At 47.7% G+C, this 23,722-nt stretch overlaps 1 long non-coding RNA gene across 1 annotated transcript; it reads left to right on the forward strand.

The window, feature by feature from the left end:
• The first annotated feature begins 544 nt into the window (after window positions 1-544).
• Window positions 545-23,722, forward strand: LOC133248278 (uncharacterized). The gene is made up of 3 exons (XR_009736654.1): window positions 545-2,346; window positions 10,148-10,294; window positions 23,637-23,722. It is a non-coding gene; the product is annotated as an uncharacterized LOC133248278 (long non-coding RNA).

The following is a 23,722-nucleotide window of genomic DNA, read 5'->3' on the forward strand; positions in this document are numbered from 1 at the left end:
TCGCTCACAAGGATGCTGAGCATGTCTGTAAGGAGCCCAACCCACCAGCCCTGGGGGCTAAGAGTTCCTGTGAATAGTCCTGTGGGCATTAAGGACCCCAGGCCCGGTGATGCTGGGAGAAGGAACAGACAGTGTGATGCGGAAATCACGACTGGGATGGGGGAAATGGCCAAGGGCAGAGACGGTGGTCCAGGCTCGAGAAGGCTCAGGAGTACCTAGCCTGCAACCGGGGTAGAATGTCCTGTCCTACCATCAGCTTGCTTCGGAAAAAAAGGAAAGAAAGTAGTTTCTAAAATTGGCCTTTCTTCTCTTGGGAAAGTCAGATTCTTTCCCCACAACCGGCCGTCTGAGGGCGATTATGATGGGGGGAGGGGAGATAAATGCTTCCACGCACCATTACCTCCTGTGATGGATGGCTTTCCCTCCGGGCCTTGCTCCAAGCCAGCTCCTGGCTCAGGCCCAGGCCGTCTGGGAGCCCGGACAGCGCGTTGAGTGGCCAGGGCACCGGGAACCAGCGCCTGGGTTGTGTTCCCAGCTCCAGCCCTGGTTTTCTACTTTTAACTGCCCCTGGCTCTCAGGTGGCACAGAGCGCTTTCGGAGCTCTTCATTCAGGCCTCCATCCCTTTGTCAACCAATATTTCTGGGGGGCGTGCAATATACAGATCATTGTGTCATGCCCTCAAGGAAGGAGACGAGGATCTAAAAACTGTACAGATCCTTCGATCGTGAGACAGAGATATGCTTCATGCTGGTGTTCAGGCCTCCCTCAGTGGCCATTCCTGATGACATCTTTCTACCAAGGAAGGGACAGGGGAGTGCCTTTTTTAGCCCAGGGAGGAGCATCCGAGATCACAGGATGCCAGCATAGACAGGAGTTTTTGCAACAAAGACCAGTTAGTCAGGACATCAAAAGATTACTGTTACTTAAAGAAAACCGGACATCTCAAGGGATTTAGTGCTTTCTATGTGTGAGAAGATGCAAGAGTCTGGGCTCGCTGAAATCATTTATTTGACATGCACCTTAAGCTATCTGGAAAAGACTCTGAATATGAGAAAGATTGAGGACAGAAGGAAAAGAGGGTGAGATGGTTGGATGGCCTCACCAACTCAATGGGCATGAGTTTGAGCAAACTCTGGGAGATGGTGAAGGACAGGGAAGCCTGGAGTGCTGCAGTCCATGGGGTGTCAAACGGTCGGACACGACTTAGTAACTAAACACCAACAATTAACTGTCTGGTGTTGGTGACCTCTGCTTTCTCATCCTGAGTTCCCTGAGGGCCCACCATTGGGTTGGCTATAATATGAAGGCTTGATGGCTGCATCATCCTTTGTTTACTGATACAGCTGGCAATATTTTTCATTCATAATCCATACAAGATTTCAAGGATTATTGAAACCTTAGTAATAGTGGTAATCCTTTATAGTTTATCTTCTTTCATCCAGATGAACTCATTAAGTTTATGAAACACATTACATTTGTTACAAAACAAACCCTGGGATATAAGATACCTCATCACTGTGTATCTAGCTCTTTGCAACCCCAGGGACTGTAGCCCACCAGACTCCTCTGTCCCTGGGATTCTCCAGGCAAGAATAGTGAAATGGGTTGTCATTTCCTTCTCCAGCGAATCTTTCCAACCCAGGGATCAAACTCAGGTCTCCTGTGTCTCCTGCATTGTCAGGTGGGTTCTCTATCTGCTGAGACATCAGGGAGCTATCTTTGAGTCCACACAGTTACTACTCCCCTCCTTATTTTTTAGTAGAAACTGTTCACAAGGATGTTAAGCAATCTCCATCTAACTCTCTGAAAAGTTAGAAATATAATTTCAGCCTTCTGATTACAAATCCAACGGGATTTCCACTCTACCTTACTGTCTTCCACATATTCTTTGCAGTCTATGAACATGGACAGTAACCACGCCAGAAGGGATAGACCGAGGCATGAAATTCTCTTGAAGGGCTTATAGCACTTCCAGTGACCTTGAAAGAGGGTGAGGGAGAGGGCACATTTGACAGACAATGTCTCCAAACTTAGAGAAAAATACCGCATTTAGTTGCGTTGTCACAAATAGCTTATCATCGCTCTGAAGCAGTCATGTGACAATAAGTCATCCAAGTATGCTCCGAGAGAGAACTGGGTCTGGGCATCCCAGACCAGTAAGGAACTGAATTGTCTCATTGTGTGGGATGCCCAGGCTGCAAGTCATTGGCCTAAAACTAGACCCAGGCACACCCCGCCCTTGCCATCTCTGGATTCTTTGTTTATGACATTCTCTGATCATCTTTCGTCCCAGCTATTGATGTTGGCTGAAGTCCTGGAAAGCCCTGTGTTCTTCAATGAGGCATGTAAGTCCTGCGTGATGTGTATTTGAGGGGTACTTTTGGCTAAATTAAGCCTCTTTTTAAACTGTATTTGTTGTTGTGTTTAAATCTTTCTTGAAACTAGAAAATAACTTCATGTGTACTCTTAAGGTAGCCACCTTCCTGACTTCAGGAAATGGAAAAATGGTAGTGGTCCCAATGCAAATTTGGCTCCACAGCTTTATTGGATCCACCCAACAAAGTCCATCTACTGACTCCAGGTCATGGTACAGCATTTCTTGTAGGAGCTGAGCGAGGAGTCCAGGCAGCTAGAGTTTAAAAGGCCTGAATTCTCTCAAGACTTTCAGGGAAAGGTTTTTAAAGACAGAGTGAGAGATGGGGGTTGTGGGAGGGTGATCAGCTCATGGACCTTCTTCTGATTGGTGGGCAGTGAGGTCACTGGGAGTGAGCATCCACCTCTGGTTCCACCCCATCTGGGGTCTATGCGTTTGTGGACAGCATGCAGTTTGCTTCCCCCACCTGCTAGGGGTTTCAGTGTCTGCAAAACAGCTCACAGGATTTGGCTCAGAATATTATCTATAGCCCTTGAGAAGGAATTAAAAGTCCTTGGCTTTCTTCAATGGCTTACCTGTTATTATTGTGTCTTGTTTGACTGTTTTCCCTTTCATTCTGCCTTTTTCTCACTTATCTGATTAAATTTACCTTTTGCAACTCAGGGAAGGTCTAGGAGGCTAAAGTTTTTCTACAGACATGAGGCAGGCAGAGGACATGAGGGGAGGGGTCTGTTCTGGGAAGATCTCATAGGATCCAGCTTGGTTACAGAGGTATTTGCATTGGGGCTGCTTTGATGACCCAAGGACCTTGAAGATTATAGAAGTAAAGTGAAAAGGGAATCCTGCGTCTCCCTGCCCATCTGCCTCCTGTGCCTTCTTCGGCTCCTAGTCCAAGTTTCTTGCACAGTAGCAGCATCCTCAAAAGCAGTTGATGCTTTTGAACTGTGGTGCTGAAGAAGACTCGTGAGAGTCCTTGGACTGCAAGGAGATCAAACGAATCAATCCTAATGGCAATCAACCCTGAATAATCATTGGAGGGACTGATGCTGAGGCTGAAGCTCCAGTACGTTGGCCACCGGATGCAAAGAGCCGATTCACTGGAAAAATACATTTCCTCATGCTGGGAAAGATTAAAGTCAGGGAAAGGGGACAACAGAGGACAAGATGGTTGAATGGCATCACTGACTCAGTGGACATGAGTTTGAGCAAGCTCCAGGAGATGGTGAAGGACAGGGAAGACTGGCGTGCTGCAGTCCACGGGGTTGCAAAGAGTTGGACACAACTGAGTGACTGAACAATGACTCCATCCACCCCTGCCCCCATTTGACTCTCTCCCACTGCATAAGCTCACAGGAGGAGAACTGGGAAAGCAGGTATGGTCTAGAGGTGATCCAATGAGGAATCGCACTGGGTGAGGCAAAGCTGAACGAAAACGGGATCTATCTGCTTTACTTCCCAGGTAATCGTGGCTCATGGGAAAGTGAGCACCATCTGGGTTTTTAAACGTGAAGGAGGAGGTGCCCGGGGAAGAGGAGAGTGTTCCTCAGACAGCCCCACGTGTCCCATTCCCAGAGTGAAATTCTTGGAAGCATTCTCTTGAAGCAGGGCAGGCGTGCCTGAATTGGAACTCTGGCTCCTCCAGGGACAGCTGCCTGGACCTGTCACAGCACCGGGCACTCAGGCATGTCCCCTCCACGGCTCCCCCAGGACAGTCACACTAGGAAACACTGCCATCTGGTGGGCATTTTGCAGTTTTCCCTCTTTTCCAGGCCCCCTGCCAAGGAATGGGGAGCATCTCAAAACTGCTGAAAGGGGGAGCCTTGGAGCCTCCAAGGTCTTCCAGACCTTCCAAGGCTGGCTATCGTCATAGCCCAAAGCTCTCTAGGGTGTGAGTGTCCAGGGCTACCGCCTGAGGTTCTGGGCTGTGAGATCAGAGTGTCATATACTCAGGCTCTCTCCTGCCACCCTTCCCCATTCCATGATACATCCCACCTCTGTGTCTTCCCCTCTGTGTCTTTGCCTGGGAAGTGCCCTCTTCCCAAGGCTCTGACATAGGGACCGTTTATTCTTTAAGGCACAGCTCACTGTCTCACGGTATCCCAGCCCCCAGCCTTTGCGCCCTCCGATTTGATCCGCCTCACCCTTACACATCCTGCAAGTCATCTTACGTTCCTGTATCCTCTCTCCACGCTGGCACATGGCTCAGCAGTTAGAAGGCGCTCAGTGCAGAAATATCGTATGACATCCCTTATACGTGGAATCTAAAAAGAAATGATACAAATGAACTTACTTATAAAATTGAAACAGACTCACAGACCTAGAGAAATGAACTGGGGTGGAGGGAAGGATGGAGGGGAGGGATATTTAGGGAGTTTGGGATGGGCAGGTACACACTGCTATACTTAAAAAGGACCTACTGTAAAGCATAGGCGACTCTGCTCAATATCAAGTGGCAGCCTGGATGGGAGGGGAATTTGGGGGAGAATGGATCCATGTATATATATGACTGAGTCCCTTCACTGTTCACCTGAAACTATCACAACATTGTTAAAATAAAAATTTAAAAAAAAAAGAAGCTCAGTGGATGACTGATGTCCAGCTTACATCCTTCTAGTTACGATAAGCATAGTTCTTGAATTAAACTCTGGCTGCACCCTACTCTTAGTAGCAGAAGAAGAACTGGAGACCCTCTTTAAAAAAAATGTTTAATGAATGAGAGTGTGCATTTTATTTATTTCTTCACCACATCATGAGGCATATGGGATCTCAGTTCTTCACCCAGGGATTGAACTTACACCCTCTGCACAGGAAGCGTGGAATCTTAACCACTGGACCACCAGGGAAATCCCCAGAGACCCTCTTGATTCCATTTTTAAAGATGAGAGTGCAGGCAGGGGCTTCCCAGGTGATGCTAGCGGTGAAAAACCTGCCCGCCAGTGCAGGAGACATAAGAGACATGAGTTTGATCCCTGGGTGGGGAAGACTCCCTAGAGAAGAGAATGGCAACCCACTCCAGTATTCTTGCCTGGAGAATCCCATGGACAGGGAGGTCTGGCAGCCTACAGTCCGTGGGGTCGCAATGAGTTGGACATGATTGCCAGCTACTTCACGACCACATGTTGACCAATGAGAATTTCTTGATTCCAATGCCCACTTCCAGTCACAGAGTGAGAACTCAATAAATATTTGTCCAAAGGAAAAAAAAAAAAAAGCCTACCTAATGTGGACAACCACATTAGATGAGGGAACGTGGGAGCAGTGAGCCACCTGTGGAAGGTCCCTGAGCCTCAGTCTGCTCCGTGCTGGGGAGAGTCCACAGGGGACGCCTCTGGGGCTCTCAGCACCAACCCCTCCCATCTCCTCCTAAACAAGCCTTCCTGCATGCTTGCCCCTCTCTCCTTGTCTCCGTCTCTCCCCATCTCTATCTGCCCCATCTCTCTCTTTCTGTCTCTCCCCATCTCTATCTCCCCCATCTCTCTCTTTCTGTCTCTCTCCATCTCTGTCTCCCCCTCTGTCTCTGTCTTCCTTATCTTTCTGTCTCTCTGTCTCTCTCTCCCTATCTCAGTCTTCCCTATCTCTGTCTTTCTGTCTCTCTGTCTCTCTCTACATGTCTCTCTCTCCACCTCTGTCTCTGTCTCTCCCTGTCTCTCCTTGTCTCTGGTTCTCTCCTTCCGTCTCTGTCACCCTGGCTTTTCTTTGGAGGACAGGCCATGTTCAGCGAGGTCTCTCTGACAGCTGAGGGTCCCAGGCAGGAAGCCCCACCCTCATCTGTGCAGGCTGAGGCCCCTCTGGTCTGTGTCTGGGAAGAGAGCATGTGGGGCAGTCCTCCCCCACAACCCTGAGAGCCCGGCGGGTGCTCCCCGCCCACTCCTCCCCTGTAAGTAGGTCGCTGCTGCCAGATCCTCGTGAGGCCAGCTGCTGAAGCATCCTCAGGCCAACGCAGCCCGGCTGCTCCAGCGCCTGCTGTCTCTGTGCCGGTGAGCAGCCCGGGGCAGTGCAGAGCAGGCTGTCTGCAAGGCCACCTTCAGGCCAGGAGCAGGCAGAGGGGAGGGCGAGAGGAACCCCAGTGCCTGGGGACCTGCTTCAGGCCCCAGAGGCACCATGGTGTCCAGAGACCTCATCCTCAGGTCTTCCTCATCCTCAGATGTGAAAGGAGAGGTTTAACCACAGCTTAAACTGGAGAAAGTCAACTTCCCTCCCATTCCTCCCTGTGGCTCTGCCCAACCCACCCTAACTCCTTGGCTTGGACTCAGCATCTGAGACGTGTTGTCTGCTCAGGGTCAGGGAGCTAGGAGCCCCACAGGCTTCAGGCTTCGAGCTGGGGTCCTGGTACGACTCTCAGAAGGGGCAGAGTTGCATGGGGGGCTCCGCATTTAGGGACCTGGGGTTTGAATGCCACCTGGTCACCCACTTCCTGCTGGACAGTGTGGACATAATCACAGTTTTCACTTCCGGGGGTTATTCAGAAAATTAGATGAATATGTGAGGATTGTTATTAACATCAACTACCTTATGGGGCTCGCTCAGTTTTAAATTAAATACATGTGACAATGGAAAGCACAGTGTCTGATAAACAAGACTAGTCAACAAGTGTTCATTCCTTTCTCACCCATCTGTTACGTAGTTTGGCCACATTACAATTCCAAGATGATGACAAAGGTGGTGTTATTTCTATGTACTCACGGTCCAAGGCACATAGCAGAAGCTCCATAAACGCTTGATGAAACGGAGAAAAGAAAAAGGAAGAGAAAAGAGAGGAAAGAAAGGCTTGCAATTCTAAAACGTATTTTGAAAGATGAAAACAGAGTCATTTGTCAATCACACTATCAGTGCAATCTATTATTAACACCATATGAAAGAATCACTGTGCATTTTTTAAAAGCTCCATCAAAAGGCAACTCCTTTGTTTCTAGCTGCTGGAAGGAAGTGAACCAGGAGGCTCTGATTTCTGTCCCACTGGCTCTGTGATCTGGGTTTCCAGCTCAGCCCTTGGCCTTGGGCCTTGTAAGTCCTATCGCCTGGGGGCAGGAGGGGACCTCCGTCCCCAGGAGGCCCACTCAACCCCAGATGTTCCTGTGCTCATGAGACCAGACACCAGAGGGTGTGAGAAGAGCAAGACTGGCCAGAGGAATCACACACAGGTCAGAACTTGGGAGATAAAGCCTCTGCCTGTCTCCTCACACTGGCCGCAGTCAGCAGGGTTGGCCGGGCCCACCCGCTGAAATAGCGACTGCCTGGAAACTGTCACCCCCATCCCCCGTCACTGCCTGAGTCCTCCAGAACTCACCCCTCCAGAGGCACAGAGTGTCAGGGCAAAAATGACGAAACACCAACTCAGCTTAGAAAGGGCCCGAGTTTTACAAAGACTTCTGCAGAGATGCCCAGCAGACAGGAGCCTCTGGAAAGAAGAGGGTCCCTTCCACCTCACTTTGGGGTCTGCAAACCAAGGCCAGTGTGATTAAACACTCTGGGACAGAGATGGGACCCAAGTCCTGACATTTTCCTTCTAAGTTTAAAGTCACACGATTCCCGTAACAGTGACAAGAATACACGGAATTTCTGTAGTTCCTCTCCCTTGAAAGACCTCAGAGATTTTAATTCTTAAACATTTTTTAAATATTTATTTCTATTCATGTGTTTATTTGGCTGCTGCTAGGTCTTATTAATAGTTGAGGCATGTGGGATCTAGTTCCCCCACCAGGAATCAAACCCGGGCCCCTTGCATTGGGAGCACAGAGTCTTAACCCCTGGACCAACTAGGGAATTCCCTTAAATATATTTTTATCCTCATACCCTCTCTAGTGACTAGGGAAGGCCACAGCCCCGTATTTTACAGACAAAGAGAACTAAGGCAGGAAATAGGATTTGACCAATTTAAGACTCAAGTATACATACAACTTTGGTATTTTCTGTGCGGCCTTCAAACCACCCTGCACCTCTCTTTAAATGGGGTTTGATGGTGGGATTTTCCACATATTCCATCTTTTCTCACCCATAAACTTTGAGTTCTGAGCCCCTAAAAGGCAGCTCCAGTGAGTTATTTGTTGCCCAAACCTCCAGGTACCTATAGGGGAGGAAACGTTTTCCTTGACTCCATTAGGGTCCTTGGCCGGGTCTGAAAATTGACCTAGTGAGGATAGATAAAGAGTTGACGGCATACAACTTTCATGGAATTTTTACATGTCCATGGGAGCCCCCACAAAAGAATGAAGACTCCAAGAATCAACCAGAACAGGAGGCTTCTAGACAAAGAAATGAAGCATTGTAAAGAAATGACAAGGCAGAGGAGTCTGGGCTCGGGTAGCAAATGGTAAACATGTTATGGGAAGAGAGGAGTTTTACAGGGTTTGCATGTGCACATTTCTTACCCTAAATTCCATCGCAGTTGATAAGAATGTCTTCCTCCTTCTGGTCCGAGGAAGGCATTCTTCACACGGGAGATTCCAGATGACCCATTTCAGGGAAGGAGGGAGAAGAGGGAAGGTCAGAGGGTTCCTCCTGCTTCTTGTCTTTTTCTCAGACTCCTTGAGTTTAACATGCTCAGCATTCCCAAGGGCCCTATTTTGGGGTTGTGTGCCCCGAACCCCATCAGAAGCAAACCAACAATTACAGAGATGAAAGACTCAGCCCTTTCAGCCACTGTTCAGATGGGAACTCGTCAAACAGCAAACAAATCATGACACAGTGGCTTGAAGAAAGCATATGAGGATAAACTTTCTATAACCCCCCCAGCAATTTTCTCTATATTGAAAATCACTATCAGAAAAGGAAGCCCTCCTACTGTGTTGGTGGGAACGTAAGCTGGCATGGCCACTACGGAGAACAGTATGGAGGTTTCTCAGAAAACTAATTAGAGAGGCCATATGATTCTGCAATCCCACTTCTGGGCATACATCTGGACAAAACTGTAATTCAAAAAGATATTGATACGTGCCCCCTATGTTCATGGCAGTACTATTGACAATAGCTAAGGCACGGAAGCAAGCTAAGCGTCCATCAACAGAGGAATGGATAAGGAAGATGGGAGATATAGATATATATATGCAGGCTGCATATGTATACATATATACGTGTATATGTGTGTGTGTTTATATATATATATTATGCAGCCATAGGACAGAATGAAATAATAGCATCTGCAGCAACATGGATGGACCTAGAAATGATCATACTAAGTGAAGTAAGTCAGAAAAATAAAGACACACACCGCATGAAATCACTTATGTGTGGAATCTAAAATACGACACCAATAAACTTACCTACGAAAGAGAAACAGACTCGCAGATACAGAAACCAGACCTGGCGGAGGGGGTTGGAAGAGGGAAGCACTAGGAGTCTGGGGTTAGCAGATGCTAACTGTTATACACAGGATGTATAAGCAACAGGTTCTTACTGTATAGCACAGGGAACTGTATTCAATATCTTGTAATAAACCATAATGGAAGAGAACATGTAAATGAATACATGTAGGTATAACTGAAACATTTTGCCATACAGAAGAAACTAACACAATATTACAAACCAACTATACTTCAATAAGATAATTTTTTTTTTAAAGATGGGGCTGTATAATTGTCACCCTTGGTCTCTGAGTGACTGGGATGAACAAAGCCCGCGCTGTCCCATGAAGGCCATGTAATATCAATAAGAAAGAAAACTCTGCTTAAAGATCTTGGGATCTGAGGGGTTATCTTGTTTCTGCAGCACAGTCTCACCTATTCTTGCTGACGCATGCTTCCTATGAATGTTTTACTGACCTCACAGATTCACAGCACAGAGAGGGGAACCATAAACTAAAATGCTTCTCGTGTGAACCTGACTTCCTTCTACCTGACTTGGTACTGCTGCAGCTGCTACGAGAAACACCATTCACTGTGGCTTCTGGAGGTGCCATTCCTGTGGAACACGACGTATGCGAGGTAAATAAAGCACTCCACTTTCTGTTTTTACTTCACTGATTTTCAGGTTACTGGAAATAATGCTTTCTATTTGCAAAGCATTTTATAGTTTTAAAAGCGCTTTCATTCAAAACATGTCCTTTATGAAATAGTCACAACCCTGTAGGGCAGATAGCAGTCACTTTATTTTAAAATCAAAGGGGTTGAGAGCCCTATAGTTTAAGGGATTGTGTGAGGGTGCCAGTTAGTAAGCGGTAGAGCTGGATTTCCTCTTTTGTCTGCTGGCTCCCAGTGTGGGACTGAGTCAAGCACGCCCTATTCCTGCAGCTCCTGACTCTGACAGAAGCTTCGTTCTGTTTTCTTGTTGTTGTTCAGTCGCTCTGTCGTGTCCGACTCTTTGACACCCCATGGACTGCAGCACACCAGGCTTCCCTGCCCTTCACAATCTCCCAGAGTTTGCTCAAACTCATGTCCATTGAGTCAGTGATGCCCTCCAACCATCTCATCCTCTGCCCCCCTCTTCTCCTTTTGCCTTCGATCTTTCCCATCAGCAAGTTCTTTTCCAACGAGTTGGCTCTTTGCATCAGGTGGCCAAAGTATTGGCACTTCAGCATCAGTCCTTCCAATGAATATTCATGGTTGATTTCCTTTAGAACTGACTGCTTTGATTTCCTTGCTGTCCAAGGGACTCTCAAGACTCTTCTCCAGCACCACAATTTGAAAGCATCAATTCTTTGGCACTGAGCCTTCTTTATGGTCCAACTCTCAAATCCGTACATTCCTTTTGTTTCCATCTACTGCAAGGAGATCCAACCAGTCCATTCTGAAGGAGATCAGCCCTGGGATTTCTTTGGAAGGAATGATGCTAAAGCTGAAACTCCAGTACTTTGGCCACCTCATGCGAAGAGTTGACTCATTGGAAAAGACTCTGATGCTGGGAGGGATTGGGGGCAGGAGGAGAAGGGGAGGACAGAGGATGAGATGGCTGGATGGCATCACTGACTCGATGGACGTGAATCTGGGTGAACTCTGGGAGTTGGTGATGAACAGGGAGGCCTGGCGTGCTGCGATTCATGGGGTCGCAAAGAGTCGGACACGACTGAGCAACTGAACTGAACTAATTCTTATCAGGTCTCTCTTAAGCGCAGGCACTCTGTACTGATCAGCTCCTCATCATTTTTGGTTTTTTGCAATCTGATTGTTCAAAAGACAGTCCGCTGGCAGAAACCATCCATCACACACCCTTAGGGCAGTGGAGCCACCCTGGCTGGTGCGTCCAGAAGAAACTGTCATCCTCTAGCTTGATAAATTAGAGGTTGACTATCTGGTCAGCCCTGAACTCCCAGCACCCTGCCTTGGTTATCAGTCCTGGCCCTGATCTTGAAGCGGCTGACAGCCTGGGCTCTGAGTCATCTCACACTTGGACTTGGCGAAGTGACTCAACTATATGAAGTGTGGGGACAGTGAGCACCATATTACTTCTCACCTCCTCTCCCCAAACCTTCAGGAACTGTTCCTCTTCCATCACACTCCATCTGCTTTTTCTTTCCCCTCCACGTTTCTGTGTCTGCCCCTCTGGGAAATCTCTTGGGTTGATCAGGCTTCTTTCTTTAATAACTGGCTTTAAGCAACTGAAATCTCCCTTTTCTGGGTCCCTGAGCCCTGAGATGTCAGCTGGGCTAGGGCTGAAGGACTCAAAACTTGGAAACCCTCCTCCATCTAGGGTCTTCAAGGTGACATAGAGAGAGGCCTCCTCCACACTCCCCCCACTTAGCACACTGGACCCACGTTGTAAAGTGTAAAGGAAACCACCCGTGTGGTTCCTGTGGTTCCTAATCTCTCCCATGTATACATGAGGTGACGCTTAACTCAGTCTTTGGAAGTAGATGTCATCAGGGGCCCACACTTGCCTTCATGTCACCATAGAGACACACCTGGCAAACAGAGAAGGAGGGCTGCGTCCATCTCTCTAGGACCTGCCGCCAGGACCGCAGCTCCCCCGAGGTGCGTGTGCCTGACGCCTTTCACTCTCCCAGCAAACCCGAAGTGGTCGGTGTGGCTGATTCTCTTCAAGAATCACGGCCGATGCTGAGTCCCTCTCCTGGGAAACAGACAGCTTTCAGGGTGACCTCTGGGAGACCCAGCTGCTTTGCTGCCCTCAGGAGCTCAATCTCAAGGCTGGAAAGAGCAGCAGGTCAGAGAGGGAGGGAGAGGAGTTACTTGCGAGAGAGGCTGGGACCTGACACCCTTGGCTGCAAAGCTTGCACCTGGACACATCTCTCCTCCAACAACAGAATACAAAGAAACTGCATGGGACTAAAAATAACCATGTGCCTAAACAGTTGGGGCAAATTCTGGACCCAAAAGATACAAAGAGACCCAACAAATGCACTGTCACTTTTGAAGAGCCTGGAGCCAAAACAGGGGATCAGGAGCAAAAGCAGGGTCCTACACAAGCCCCCAGCACACAACACCATCAAGGGGTGGGCAAAGCAACCAAGCCACCCCTCAGGCCTGACCCCTGGACACACCCCTACCCTCACCCGAAAGAAGGAAAGGCTCTCCGCCTCTCAGGAAGTGGATGAGCAAGGGAACCTGCTGTTCATTCTCGCCCTCTGCTGCTGCAGCGGGGGTCCCAGTAAAGGCTGGCCTAAATTTCTTTGCTGGTCTGTAATCAATTTCTATTGATTAAGGAGGCCAAAAACCCTAGTCGGTAACACCCCAAAAGAAGCATCTTCTCCTGCTGCTTCTTTCCTCCTTCTTCCCAAAGCTCCCAAAGCTGGAGTTGGGTCACTGAGTCCTTTGCAGCCAGGGGTGCAAATAGGCAGGTCCTTTGTCCCAAGGTCCCTTTGTAGTTTCCAGTTCCAGCTCTGACCTACATGACCAGGTAAGAATCCTCCCATGATATACCTACCTGGCACAGTTGACCTGTCTTTTGTGTTTTTCCACACATCCAATTTCACATAGATTCGTATGTTCATTTGATCAATGTCTTTCTCCCCATTAGGCTAAGCTGCTTGAAGGCAGAGACCAGCCAGTTTTCCTTACCTGGCAAAGAGTGGGCACTCAATAAATATTTGTCGAATGGATAAATTAATCTTTTCTGCTGACATTGCAGGAGAGAATGAGCTTAAGCTCTGGCAAGAAGGATTAGCTCAGTGCTAGCTCTGGAGCTGGGCTGCTTGGCTGTAAATTCTGACTCTACCATTTACTTCCCATGAGACCTTCTGCAAACATCCCCGATCTGTTCACTGCCTGGTCCCAAACGGCCATAATAGCAGTACCCGCTCCCGCTCGATACAATTGTTTGGAGAGCTGCTTGAGCTAACCCATGTGACTGTTTCAAACAGCTTCTGGGAAACGGAGATGTTCAGTCGACATTCGCTAACTCCAGCCTACCTGCCGATGGTGAGACATGCCTTTGATTTTGCCTTTTGCAAGACACAGGAGAAGCATGATACCTTACACTTATTCAAGGAGGCAGTCTTGAGAGTTAAGACAAAAAAAAAAAAGATGCTCCAACTATAATTATTCAGTGAAGATCCTGGATATCTAGAGACGGTGATCTTGTAACTAGAGCCAAGGGCACGGTTACCATAATACAGATAATGAAGATTGTTGATGGAATCAGGATGGAAGTTGTGGGGAAACTCTGGTGGTGAATAATTGGCCACAGGGACCTAGGGTCTAAAGAGATTCAGTGGGCATCCCTGGCAAAGCCCATTTTAAAGATATTTTTGCTGTGGGCCATTTTTTAAGTCGTTATTGAATTTGCACAATATTGCTTCTGTTTTATGGATTTTCTGGTTTGTTTCTGGCATACGGGATCTTAGTTCCCTGACCAGGGATCAAACCTGTACGCTCTGCACTGGAAGGCGAAGTCTTAACCATTGGCCCACCAGGAGAGTCCCAAAGCCCATTTTATTAAAAAAAAAAAATCTTCTAGATTTGATGAATTGAGATTTGCCCTTTATCACAAGCTCAGAGCTCGTCCAAGAAAGGAGTGTCCAGGTAAAGCACAACTGGTTAGGAGGACACCCAGCTACCTTTGCTGTGTATCCTGGGCATGTGACTCAACCTCTCTGAGTTTCAGCTTCCTCATTGGTAAAGTGGGAATGGTAACGGGACACCAGTTTGCCACTGTAAGGATTGAATATATAATAGCCCACAACAACACTCCGTAAGCGTCAGGACTTAAAGCGATCAAAAAACACGCCAGGCTTGGAGCACAAACCTCTCTCGAGTCAATGGACCAACAATGGTCCGTTTTTCCTAAAAGGGAGATCATCTGAAATGAGAGTCTACATAACATCACAGGTCATGGACAGACGTTGGGTCTCATAGTTAAGGACCTAGAATGGTCCAGTTCAGAAGGCTGGTGATGAGGAGGTCTGAGGAAAGACCCTATGAAGGGGCACAGAGTGTGAGACCACCCCAGGGCCCTCAGGTAGGGGTGGATGCTTGGCCGTCTGGTGGAGCAGGTGGCCATCTCTGGGAGGTCCTTCTTCGCTGGAGTCTTCAGGCCCAGAGCGCACCTGCCCTCCAGCTTCCCAGCTCCAGGTGCACAAGTTTTCACACCATAAGCTCCTTTTCTGCTTGAATCAGACAAATTCAGTTCCCATCACTTGCAACAAAGAGTTGCAACTTCTAATGCAGACTCCCCAGACCTACAAAGTCAGGACCACTAGGGAGAGGCTCATGAATCTGCATCTTTGGAAGCATCCCAGGTCATTCATACATCCTGCAGTTTGAGACTCCCTACTCCTACTGGACTCTGAGACTGCAGCCAGCTCTGATACTCTCTGATGCTGTGGTTCTTTGGTTGTACCAACTCCTGGCCCTGCTCCATGCTGCCTGATCCCTCAGGCAGTCTTCAGAGGCTGAAGCCCTCTCTCTGATGAGGAGAGAACAGGGAAGCAGATGGCCCAGACTCCCCCCAACCTTCTCCACATGCCACACTCATTTCTGCCCTGAGTGTGTCACCTGAGCCTGGGTGCTTGCTTGTATTAATCCATAGTTAGAGACTGGACATCTTCTTTCTTGGTAAAAAGTAACTGCCTTTTCCAGGAGCCCTGACTACATTGTAGGGAGAAAAAATCATGACATACTGACTGTACTTTCTGGACAACTTTCCAGCATGAGATAAGTACGATGTCATGGAATATGGGATGTTGATCTCCCATTAAAAATAAGAAGCACCATCTTGCCACCCAATGGGACAAGGGTAATAAATTCTGTTCTACAGCATCCAAGTTGTTTCTATACTGCTCTAGCATTTTGAGCAAGAGAGCAATGATGTATTGCACCCCTCTCCCCCAGTGATGGCAACACACTGGCATATTTCCCTCCAGTTCAGCATTGTGTTGTGTTTGGCTCTGCGAGCCAAACTGAGCCACCTTGGACATCATGGTAACGCCCTTGGCCTGAGAGAGTCACCCACAGGCCCAGTGGGAGCCAGGAGAGCCCCTGGGAAGGGCAGGACTGCCTTGGCTATTTTGAGGTGGGGGGACTTCAACAACTGTGCTGAAATGGAGATAAGCGGAGAGGGAGGGGATTGTTCTCAGTCAGTCAGGATGCTGAGCTGTCTCACGCCTCCACCGCTGCACAAGCTCACTGCTGGTTCTCTGTCCCCAGATCTCCTGGGGGACAGTCCTCCTAAAAATACCACTGTCATCAGGTTTATTCTCCCTCCCCAAACCTGCACAGCTGCCCTCCCCCCTCCCCAAGTGTTAGATGGTTTCCAAGCCCCACATGATATGCAAAGCCTACCCATACCTCAACACCTCAACTCATCTTGAATTTGGCTCTAAACTCAGTTAGTCAGTTCAGTCACTCAGTCACGTCTGACTCTTTGCAACCCCATGGACTGAAGCAAGCTTCCCTGTCCATCACCAACTCCTGGAGCTTGCTCAAACTCATGTTCAAACTTGAGTCCAAACTCACACTCGAATCGGTGATGCCGTCTAAGGATCCCACACACCCACTCCAAGGATCATAAATTTTCTGCTCCAGCAAAGTGGGCCATCCTTCTCTTTCCCATGCCTGCCCCGCATACTTACCTGTGGGCTCTCACTACCAGGCTATTTCCTGCTACTCATCTCTACTTTCCCCAATCTGGCCCCTCCCTCCAACTCTCCAAACTCAGCTTTTGTATTCAAGATGCCTCTTCCTTGCTCCACTTTGACCCCCGCCCACATGGATCATCACTCCTCTGGGGTCTACCCTTGAGAGCCTCGCCCCCGGCCCAGTAGAAAGGAGCGCTCAGTCTGGAGGCGGAGAGCACAGGTTCAGACCCCACTCTGGCAGTTCTTAGTGGTGTGGTTTCTCCAAATACCGTTGACTCTACAACTGGAAAAGTTATTTCTGCAATCGAGGATCGGGTAATAAGACGTACCCCAGGAGGCATGGCACACAGTAGGCGCCCAGCAAGGGGTGATGAGCAGTAACAATAGCACTTTGGAGTGTGAAGTCTCATCTGTATAGGGCTGGTGGTGCGCTTGGATTTTGTTTTCACTATGCACCCCTCCCCATGAGGCTTAGCTGCCCTTCTGAGTTCTTGAAAAGGACTCAGAGCCTATTTCCTGTGGTCTCTGGGGGTTTGTGCTGTGAGTTCACTGAGTTTTTTTCCAGGAAAAGAGCTAAAAGAGCTTTGTACTCAACGGACAAGCCAGCTTCACAGAGCCCAGACGAATCCTACTAACAGTCTGAGGATGAACTCAGCCAGTGCTCCTGAGACAGGAAGGCCATTGAGAGTTCCGTCCTCATCAAAAAGCCAAAGCTTTCTCTACTGAGTCGCCTGAGGACACCAGCAGCTTGCTAAGGAAACCACTGTGTTGTCAAAACACATCTTGGCTTGTCCTGTCGGAGGTGTCTGCCGACATCTCAGGGAACAGCAGGGCAAACTCTGGGAACTCAGTGCTGATAAGTGATTTGTAAATGGCATGTAGGCTCCAGGGTGGGGGACCGCGTACATGCAAGTCACCTCTGTTTCCAAGCAATGGAGGCTTATGAAACCTCCAACTTTCACACAGAAGCTCACGTACCATATTCTTTTAATATTATATTATATTATAATTATATATAATATATATATTTATATAATATATTTTATTATATATATATAATATATTATTATTATTTAATAATAATATATAATATAAATATATTATAATATATATAAATAATATAATAATATATATAATATATATGTAATATAAATATATATAATATATTATATATTATATACATATATATGTATAATATAATATACTTATATTAATATGTATATAATATATACATATTATAAATAGTAAATGACTATAAATCCCCTGTCCTTAACATTACCACAGTATAAAAAATTGCCCCTACACTAAAAACAATTTCCTATGTTTTTAAAGACCCATAATTTTTTAATTGATTGATTAATTCCACATCCCTTATATATGTGGAATCTAAAAAGAAATGATACAAATGAACTTACTTACAGGACAGAAGGAGACTCACAGACTTAGAAACCGAACTTATGATTGCAGAGGGAAGTATTGAGGGAAGGGATAGTTGGGGAGTTTGGGATGGCCATGTACACACTGCTGTAATTAAAATGGATCACCAAGGACCTGCTGCGTAGCACTGGGAGCTCTGCTTAATGCTATGTGGCAGCCCGGAGGGGAGGGGAGTCTGGGGGAGAATGGATAAATGCATACGTATGGCTGAGTCCCTTTGCTGTCCACTTGCAACTATCACAACATTGTTAATCGGCTCCGTGTTCAGTTGCTTCAGTGGTGTCCAGCTCTTTGTGATGCTATAGACTGTAGTCTGTCTGACTCTTCTGTCCATAAGATTTTCCAGGCAAGAATACTGGACTGGGTTGCCATGCCCTCCTCCAGGGTTATGCCTCAATATAAAATAGAAGTTAGTTTGGTTTTTTTTTCTAAAGACCTATGAAACAAAATTGGAAAAAAAAAACATACATTTTTCAGTGTCCATACCATATAAATTCCTCCTGCTGCCCACAGCACGGGGTGGTCCAGGTGTAGTGTCAGGACAGGGTGATCACTAATTCACAGCAGAGACTTAATCCTCGGGTCTGCTCTTGGTATTTTCCCAGAAAAGATGCAATTAACCATGCCTCACAGAGGGTGGCATCAGAGAAGCCCCTTCAGAGCCCTCTGTGTGGCTCTGCAAAAGCCCAGGTCTGCCCTGGTGGCCTCCAGCTGACCACATCTGGAACCATTTCCCACTGGAAAAAGCCACCCAGATAGAACCGCCTGTCCCCAGGACTGGGCCCAAGGATGTGGCCATGGGGGGCACAGGGAGGGTGGGTCCTGATTATCCAACAAGAAGGGTCAACCTGAGCCAGGGAAGCACCAGCTCAGCAGTGGGCATCACAACCTTTTTTTTTTTTTTTAATGACTTGACACGATATTTCAATAAAATCATCAAAGAAAGTATTAGCAGGTTTGGGAACTCTCTTCAACGTATGCTTCAGTCATTCTTGTTATTTAGTCATAAGTTGTATCTGACTCTTGTGACCCCATGGACTGTAGCCCACCACCTTCCTCTGTCCATGGGATTTGCCAGGCAAGAATACTGGAATGGATTCCTGACCCAGGGATAAAATCCACGTCTCATACATCGGCAGGTGGATTCTTTACCACTGAGCCCCCATGTTTCAGTTAGTCTTGTTTTTATTTTGAATTACAGATCAGAAAGCATCACACTGTTTCTCTGCTTAGGACTTTACCCATATATTACCCAGTCCTGGGCTAGGGGTTGGAGACCCATATTATGTGGACTGGAATTTTTATTATTGTTGTTTAGTGTCTTAGTCATGTCCATCTCTTGCAACTGTAGTCCACCAGGCTCCTCTGCCCATGAGATTCTCCAGGCAAGAATACTGGAGTGGGTTGCCATTCTCTTTTCCCGGGGATCTTCCTGACCCAGGGATCAAACCCACATCTCCTGCATTTCAAGGGGACTCTTTACTACTGAGCCACTGGGGAAGCCCAGGGAGTAGGGTTAAGGACATAGATTAACACCATAGGGGTCCCCTAAAGTTTTACAGGGGCCTAGGCACCAGCATCTAGCATGGCACCTGGTCATCTGGGGACTGAGAAAACCCCCAATGGCCTGATTGCCCCTGGCCCTGCAGGCACCACTGCTGTGGGTCAAGCATCTTGGGGATCCAGCGGTCCCCCTGAAAATGACAGCAGAGAATGATGGAGAGAGACTGTCCCCTACCACTCTTACATCCACTTGGGTGACCGTTCAATTCATCTTCCAGACGGGGACATTGGGGGATTGAGACAACTGGAGTGTCAGAAATACCTGATAAAACATCATTGATCAACCACAAGTATACAGCGAGTATCCTGGCAGGTGAGATGTAGAGTCACCCTATCCTCACCAACATCTTTTGGCCCAGTGACAATTTCCCCAGTCTTCCATTTCTACCCTTCAGTCCATCTTCTCTCAGCTCCTATTCTGGCTCTTTCCTGGTCTCTTAAGTGAAGTGAAAATGTTAGTCGCTTAGCTGTGTCTGATTCTTTGTGACCCATGGACTGTTGCCCACCAGGCTCCTCTGTCCATGGAATTCTCCAGGCAAGAATACTGGAGTGGGTAGCCTTTCCCTTCTCCATGGGATCTTCCTGACCAGGGGTCAAACCCAGGTCTCCCGCATCGCAAGTAGATTCTTTACTCTCTGAGCCATCGTCTGAGCCACTCCCCTGAATCCTCACCCACAGAGTGTCTCATCTTTCTACTGCCAGGAGTCCCAGTTCAAGTGAAATGTCATCACCCATTTGGACTATGAAGGCAAGGTGACCTTGGAGCAAAGCAGGGTGACCGCAATTGTCCAATGAAGTCCCGCAGCTCCCTGGCTGCCCCAGAAGTGTCTGTATCAAGGATTTCAGTGCCATCCCCCAGAGGGAGTGTATCTGATTGCACATCCAAACAGCCTGCCAAGGTCTTCACCCAGCTCCCTCCCTACAGCAGCTGCCTCATCAGCACATCACATATGGAGATAATGATGCCAGCCTGTACCTCCAGCAGCTTGAGAGGCCTGGGACCTAATTCCATGGTCCAGGCAAGTCATCAAAGAGGGATCAGTTCAGTCCAAACAGCATTTCCTTGAGTGCCTTGAGTATTCCAGGGCCAATTCTAGGCACTGAGATGATTAGGAAGATGACGAACAAGCCAGTTCCTGCTCTGAGGGAAGAGTGTGAACTGGGGTGGACCAGAGGTTGGGCAGCAACTACCCCATGGGGCAAAGTGTGTTTATGATAAGAGCTCCAGAGAAGGGGACAGTGCCTTGGACTGCACGGGCTGAGGATGGCCCCTTGAGGAGCAGACATTGGAGGTGTACGTTGAAGGATGAGTAGGATTTCAATGGGTGAACGTAAGGCAGGCATTCCAAGAGATAACTGATGGGAAGCCAGGCCATTGGGGTCAGATGCCACCGTGACTCTTTCCAGAGTAGATATGAAGTGCAGGTGTCTTCAGTGGTAGATAAGGTAGAAAAGGAGAGTCTGGAAAGGAAGCTTTAGCACATCCCTGATAGCTCAGTTGGTAAAGAATCCATCTGCAATGCAGGAGACCCTGGTCCGATTCCTGGGTTGGGAATACCTGCTGGAAAAGGGATACGCTACCCATTCCAGTATTCTTGGGCTTCCTTTGTGGCTCAGCTGGTAAAGAATCCGCCTGCAATCCAGGATAGACCTGGGTTCGATCCCTGGGTTGGGAAGATACCCTGGAGAAGGGAAAGGCTACCCACTCCAGTTTTATGGCCTGGAGAATTCCATAGAGTGTATAGTCCCTGGGGTCACAAAGAGTCGGGCATGACTGAGCCACTGTCAGTTTTTTCATGGAGGACTTCAAAAGTCAGGCTGAAGGGACTGGATTTATTCTGTTTAGGAACACAAGAGTGACTGGACCGTATCAATTGTACTCTGGGGAGATTAATAGGGAAGCCATTTGAGGCTGGGCTTCCCTGGTGGCTCAGAAGGTAAAGAATCTGCCTACAGTGTAGGAGACCTGGGTAGGGAAGATCCCTTGGAGAAGGGAATGGCAACCTACTTCAATATTCTTGCCTGAAGAATTCCACGGACGGAAGAGCCTGGCAGGCTGCAGTCCATAGGGTGGCAAAGAATGGAGAGACTAATACTTTCAATTTTCATGTAGAATGGACCAGAGGCAGACAGTGAAAGCAACACAGAGGGATCAAGAGGAGGTAACTATGCCATCTCAGACCATTTCAAATTGGTGTCGAGGGATTTCCCTGGAGGTCCAGTGGTTGAGACTCTGCACTTCCATTGTAGGAGGTGTGGGTTTGATCCCTGGTTGGTGAACTAGGAGCTTGCATGCTGTGAAGCATGGCCAAAATAAAAAACTGGTGTCAAAATGATGTGGAGTTTATAGGTGACTTTACTACAACCAAAGGATAATAATAAATAATAATGATAGCATGTCACTAAGGAGAGAAGAATAGATGCATAAACACTGTCAGCTGTCCAACCTGGACATTCTTGCAACTGGATGCCTTGGCCACCGAAGCACAATTGGGACCACTCGTCTCCATTTCCCAGATGACAGCCTTTTAAAAACGCAAATTGTTGCAGGAATAGAAAGTTTAATCAGCTGGGGAGGAACAAACGCAAGTGTGCATGGGCATCTTTTCTGCGTGTGTTTCCTGTAACTAGCATAGGTCACCACGAGGACAGGCATCTTTTCTGTGTGTTTCCTGTGACTGGCATGGATCACCATGAGGCACCCATCCAGGTTCGAGTCATCTCAATTGTTTACAAAACAAGTCACCGGGCAGCTGTTCGCACTCCTTAGAGCAAACCTGCTGTCTAAATCCTCAGTCTTGGTATTGAAACGATTTGGAAATTTCTGATAAACATGACATTGCAACTGTGTCGCTTCACCAGCTCTCAGAAGTTCCCAAAGAGCAGGTCTTCCAATATAACACGATTTATAGCATCATCAAAACATGAGGCCTCAGACTCCCAAGAGCAGCCCTCATATGCGGCAGAACACAGATCACTGAAAACTGCAGACTTAAGTGAAAGTGAAAGTCACTCAGTCGTGTCCGACTCTTTGTGACCCCGTACAGTCCATGGAATTCTCCAGGCCAGAACACTGGAGCGGGTAGCCTTTCCCTTAAGAAATAAAGGCAAAGCTCATTTTTTCAATGTCAAACCCAAGGTTCAGCAAGATCACTATCAGGTCTCATTGTGGGATCACCTGGCTTTGATCTATTACCAGCGAGACACGAGGCACCACGTGCTGTGAGCTGGCCACCTCACCTGAGAGACTCAAGGGACAGAGAGACAAGTGACACAGGAGGGCTGCAGGAGTTGACAGAAGGCTCCTGGGGGCAGGAGGGTGGGCAGTGGGGAAGACGTAGATTAATACGCATTAAATGATGTTCTCCCGTAGTCAAACTTATGGTTACTTACTGGGGCGAGAGATAAAGTGGGAGATTTGGATTGACATGTACATACTGCTGCTGCTGCTGCTGCTAAGTCGCTTCAGTCGTGTCCGACTCTGTGCGACCCCATAGACGGCAGCCCACCAGGCTCCCCCGTCCCTGGGATTCTCCAGGCAAGGACACTGGAGTGGGTTGCCATTGCCTTCTCCGATGTACACACTACTACATACAAAATAGATAACTAATTAGGACCTGCTATATAACACAGGCTTAGTGTTACTTGCTCAGTTGTGTGTAACTCTTTGCAACCCCTGGTAGTATGCCAGGCTCCTCTGTCCATGGGATTCTCCAGGCAAGAATACCAGAATGGATAGTCATTCCCTTCTCCAGGGGATATTCCCAACCCAGGGATCGAACCTGTGTCTCCCTCACTGCTGGCAGATTCTTTACCGTCTGAGCCAACAGAGAAGCCCATACCACAGGCAACTCTATTCAATACTCTGTAACATCCTATATAAGATAAGAATCTTAAAAAGAGCCTATACATATGTATATATGTATATGCATAATTGATTCACTTTGCTGTACAGCAGAAACTTACAGCACATTGCAAATCAACTATACTCCAATTTTAAAAAAATGTTTTTAAATAATGCTCTCTCTCCTTCACTTTGCTTCTGAGATCACTTCTCCCAGGAGTCCTTGTCCAAATAACTCCCTTGGGCTTAGATTAACCCCTCCCCCAAAATCTTTAAGCACAACCACACTTCGCAGGGACATTTCAAGCTGGTTTTCTTTGGCTTTATTTTTAGCTTTGTTACCATTCTCACATTCTTGCACGTGTCTCCTCGTGCATAGGCGGGTGTCACCTGCCCACACCTGTCTCTGAGCGTGCTGAGGACAAAATCGGTCTTCTTTCTGTCCCCGCTGCAGCATCCAAGACCCGCCGGTTTGTGACAGCAGATGCCAGACCCCTAGAGGAGGCAGAGGCGACTCCCCCGGAACACAGAAGTCTCACA

This window comes from Bos javanicus, chromosome 5, assembly GCF_032452875.1.
Source record: "Bos javanicus breed banteng chromosome 5, ARS-OSU_banteng_1.0, whole genome shotgun sequence".
In the NCBI taxonomy this organism is placed as follows: domain Eukaryota; kingdom Metazoa; phylum Chordata; class Mammalia; order Artiodactyla; family Bovidae; genus Bos; species Bos javanicus.